This window comes from Bison bison, unplaced genomic scaffold (assembly GCF_000754665.1).
Source record: "Bison bison bison isolate TAMUID 2011002044 unplaced genomic scaffold, Bison_UMD1.0 scf7180017864465, whole genome shotgun sequence".
NCBI classification, from domain to species: domain Eukaryota; kingdom Metazoa; phylum Chordata; class Mammalia; order Artiodactyla; family Bovidae; genus Bison; species Bison bison.
Window position 1 is genome coordinate 4,770,381 of NW_011495026.1, and position 5,258 is coordinate 4,775,638.

Below are 5,258 nucleotides of genomic sequence, written 5' to 3' on the forward strand. Positions count from 1 at the left end.
AGACACAATGGAGTATTACTCAGCCATTAAAAAGAATACATCTGAATCAGTTCTAATGAGGTGGATGAAACTGGAGCCTATTATACAGAGTGAAGTAGGCCAGAAGGAAAAACATAAATACAGTATACTAACGCATATATATGGAATTTAGAAAGATGGTAACAATAACCTGGTGTACAAGATAGCAAAAGAGACACTGATGTATGGAACAGTCTTATGGACTCTGTGGGAGAGGGAGAGGGTGGGAAGATTTGGGAGAGTGACATTGAAATGTGTAGAATATCATGTAAGAAACGAGTTGCCAGTCCAGGTTCGATGCTCGATACTGGATGCTTCGGGCTGGTGCACTGGGACGGCCCGGGGGGATGGTGTGGGGAGGGAGGAGGGAGGTGGGTTCAGGATGGGGAGCACATGTGTGCCTGTGGCGGATTCATTTTGATGTTTGGCAAAACTAATAGAATTGTGTAAAGTTTAAAAATAAAATAAAATTTAAAAGAAAAAAAAATTTAAAAGTATAATAAAGAGAAAAGAAAAAAAAAGGAAGAAAGAAAAAGGAAAACTCCACAGAACTGCAAAAGCCCAACATAGAGGCAGAGGTTTATAACAACAGTAAAAAGTGTGACTGAATATACACATATACATATATACCCACAAGCAAAATCAAAACAGTTCCACAAAAGTAAAGTACAATAGATTTACCCAGAAAACAAAGGAACCAAAAATTTTATCTACCAGTTAAGAACAAAACTAACTAAAGCATATACTGGAAAAAAACAAAACAAAACAAAGAAAGATGCCAATTAGGGAATAAAGCAATGAAAATAAAACTAACGAATATGTTGAGAGGAATGGAAAGAAAAAAAAGAATAGGTATGCAAAGTTAAATAAAGGTAGATAAAGAAGATTTATATCCATTAAAGATTACTGCAAGGAGAAAATAACAGCAGGATAAGCAAATGAATAAATGCAGAAAAACTAAGAATAGGTTTAAAAAATTAAAAAGTTAAAAAAAGTAAAAAGACCAAAAAAAAAAAAAAAGGAAACTCCACAGAACTGCAGAAACCCAACATAGAGGCAGAGGTTTATAACAACAATAAAAAATGTGATTGAGGGGGGGAAAAAAAGCTCAAAGCTTAATTAGTTTTCATAATGCCAATAAAATCAACAACTACAGCAGAGGAAGGGAGAAAGGAAAAAAAAATATCCAAAAGAATCTAGAGAACAAGTCAAAACATAAGAATAATAAAAGTTTTTATTGAGTCACCCCTGTCAGAGTCCTTTCCCTCACTGGGAGTCACAGTCCACCTCACCTCCCTCGGATGCCCTCCAACACTGTGCTGATTTCTGGACTTGTTATGGGGGCAGCTCAGATTCTAATCTGGTCCTACTCCTGTGTGTTCTTGCCTCCGATGGCCACAGCTATCAGAACTAGTGTGTTTTCTTTTGTGGAAGCTCTCAGTGTCCTCTTATATATTCCATAGTCACAGAGTCTGCCTAGTAGATCTTGTGGATTTAATCTGCAGCTTGTGTAGCTGTTGGGAAGGTTTTGGGTCTTCTTCGTTAGCTACACTGCCTCTGGGTTTCGATTGTGGTTTTATTTCCACCTCTGCATGTGGATCGTCCACTGGGGTTTGCTCCTGAGGCTGCCTTGGAGGACTTGGGTTTGCTCCTGTGAGGGCCAGGTGCTTGGATTGCAGGGTACTCAGCTCCAGGTACTCCGGGGAGTTGGTGGCTAGTGCGGCAGGAAATATAGTGCCCTAGAAGGGTATGGTAACCAGTACTGGCCGGTATGCACCAGTATTCTTGCCTGGAGAACCACACTCCCTGACAGAAACCTGGCAGGCCATAGTCTACAGGGTTGCAAAGAGTTGTATATGACCAAAGTGACCCTGTGTGCATAGACACAAGATGGGTTTTTTTGGCCTGTGGCAGCTCTACCCCAGTGAAAGTTGATCAGGAAGGTGGCACAGCTGATTGGCTTGCAGAGACCCTGGTGGCACCAAGTGTGCAGGGACACAGACTGCCTCCGCCATAGCAGTTATGGCCCTATCAGAGTCTTTTTTCAAGCCTCTTGTAGCTGGTGATCAGAAGGCCTCTTTGGCCAGTCTTTCTCTGTAGCTCTGCTTGTTCAGGCATGTAGAGGGCTCCCTTGCCTGTGGTCCTACTCTGTTGTTTGGCACATCAGGCACATAGAGGGCTCCTCCTGGCTGGGATCCTACTCTGTAGATCAGTGCATCAGATACTTAATGGGGCATCCTGGGTGGGGTCCTACTCTGAAGTTTAGTGTGTCAGGCGTTTGTTAGGCCACTCTCTCTATTGTTCAGCTGCTAGTGCTGGCGTGTTGGGAGAGAGGGTATGGTGATGGGTCCACCCCGTATGCATGACTCGGCAGTATCACCTTGCTTCCATGGCTGCTCCGCTTTCCTCCACAGACATGTCCCACCACAGTCTCCTCCCTCACATCCCTCGATCCATCTCTCTGCAGTCAATAGCAGCTCTCGCCCTGGGATTGCTGCACTATACCTAAACTTCAGCTCCCAGCCCCTATGCCTTCCAGGGGACCTGTGTCCCTGTCTGGAATATGTATGGCTGCAGCAAGGATTGTCTGATTCTCATTCCATTTAGGCTGCCGCAGATCAGCTGTTTCACTCTCAGCATGGAATGTTTCTTCTCCGACTCAGAAAATTACTCCAGTATGGGGATCGGACCCCTGCTTTAGTTCCCCCACTCGTTGAGGACAGGTCTAGCCCTACTAACACTCCTGTTTTTCCCCCTAGTTCCTTCCTCCTACCAAGTTTCGTGTGGGTCTGTATATTCTTTTCCGCTGGTCAGGTGCTCCTGTCCGCATGTGTTCTGCATGCACTTCTGTGTCTGAAGGTGTATTCCTGATGTATCTGTGGAGAAAGATGTACTCCACGGCCACCTACTCCTCTGCCATCTTTTTCTCTCCAAAAAATGTTTCTTCTTAATCTTTCTGGAAATAATAATTTTCAATAATGTGAGACTGTAAACTTTCTTTCTTCTAAATGTATCTGTAGTTGTCACTTACCACTTACTGACTTCTGTTACCTATAATTTCAAATATCACCCTAACCAAGCATTTATATCTTTATCTATATGTATCACATACATGCACACACATTAAGTACATGTATTTCTGTTTCTAAGAAAGGCTGTAGTTTTCTTCTGTTACTCTGGTTTTCCATTTCTGCAGCAAAATCATGTTGTTTTGGTACATTATTATAGTTTTATTTTATGGTAGAGAAAATCTTTAAATATTTGTCCTTTTCAAAAATCTATTCATTATCACTTCACATTCACTTTCAGTTATTCTTTCTACACTTTGAAGAAATTGATTGTTCCTTGATTTTGTTTCTTAGTAGAAAACTGCTCTTTCCATTTTTAGAAAAAAATATGATTTATTTTTATTTTAGCTTATTTACATTGAGAGAAGGCAACTCTACAGGCTATAAAGGAATCAGGAAGAACAGGTTTGGACATGTCTTCACAGTATAAACAAATGTGTCTTCATATGTGGTTCTGAAATAATGTGTTTAATAAAACTGCTAAGTCGCTTCAGTTGTTTCTGACTCTGTGCGACCCCATAGACGGCCTCCCCCCAGGCTCTCCCGTCCCTGGGATTCTCCAGGCAAGAACACTGGAGTGGGTTGCCATTTCCTTCTCCAATGTATGAAAGTGAAAAGTGAAAGTGAAGTCACTTAGTCGTGTCCAACTCTTGGCGACCCCATGGACTGCCGCCTACCAGACTCCTCCGTCCTTGGGGTTTTTCAGGCAAGAGTACTGGAGTGGGGTCGCCAGTGCCTTCTACACTGTTATTAATGTGGAGTCTTATGGCCCCTGAGTATCCAAGGAACTATAACTCAAAATGTGTTTTCTAAAGCATAGGACAGAAGGATTGATAAAGACCAGAATCATGTAACAGCTTGATTTCCCACATGATTCAGAAGTACTGTATAAATTATCTGGGCCTAGAATATGTTTCATTTCTAATCAGAATTTCCTGATCATCTTTTGAATATAGGTGCTTCAGAGTCAATAGCTGCTGATTGGTTTTCAGTAGTCATTTTCACCATTCTCTAGTAACAGGTCTTAAAACTAATAGGAACTCTGATTGGTCCAGTTAGTCTAAAATTTTCTGATTTGTAATCAAAATTTCAGTATCATTGACAGTACTCTTTTGGACATGTTTTCCTTTAAGTACTACTGCTAATACCTCTCATGACCTGATATTTTAGGTATTAAATATGGATGTGCATCTTTCATTCGGATGGATGTCCATTGTATACTGTTGTTCTTCACAATGCATTTGCTGGTGTCACTCAGTTTTAGAGAAGACAGCTGTGCTTCACTGGTTCTGTTAGGCTGTGATGCTGTTACATCCTATTGCAGTAAGAGTGGGACTTTGTGTAGGAATGACAGTGGGCGGGGCTCACAAGGTCATGGATTCAGAGGTAGTGACAACATAATTCATAAACTCCAAGTAGATGTCATAGGAGAATATCTAGACATTTTTCTGCTTAATGTATCATTAATACGTTTTTTTCTCTTTGCAACCTTTTCTGTACAAGCAGTTTAAATATCTGAATAGCATTCTATTTTGTGTACATACCAGAATATATTTAATAAATGCATGACATTTTACTATTTAACTATTTCTGATATTCTTGCCTTTTTAAAAGCTGATGAGTATATTCAAAAATGTTGCTAAATTGCTTATCACCAGTGTTTTGCAATTCAGTTCTACTAGCAAGCAATATATGAGCCTATCAGTTTCAGTATAACTCATCAGTATCAGATTTTGAGTATTTATTTTTCAGTTATTTTTTAAACTAATTTTTATTAGAATACAGTTGAGTTACAGTGTTGTGTTGGTTTCTGCTGTGCAGCAAAGTGAATGGGTTTTACATGTAACCACTCTTTTTTAGATTCTTTTTCTTATAGGTCATTACAGAATATCGAGTAGTTTCCTATGCTTTACAGTTGGTTCTTGTTAGTTATCTTTTTTATATATAGTAGTGTTTATATGTCAATCCCAGTCTCTCAATTTATCCTTACTCCCAGATTACTCCCTTGGTAACCAGACCACCTGACTTGCCTCTTAAGAAATCTGTATGCAGGTCAGGAAGCAACAGTTAGAACTGAACATGGAACAACAGACTGGTTCCAAATAGGAAAAGGAGTATGTCAAGGCTGTATATTGTCACCCTGTTTATTTAACTTATATGCAGAGTACATCA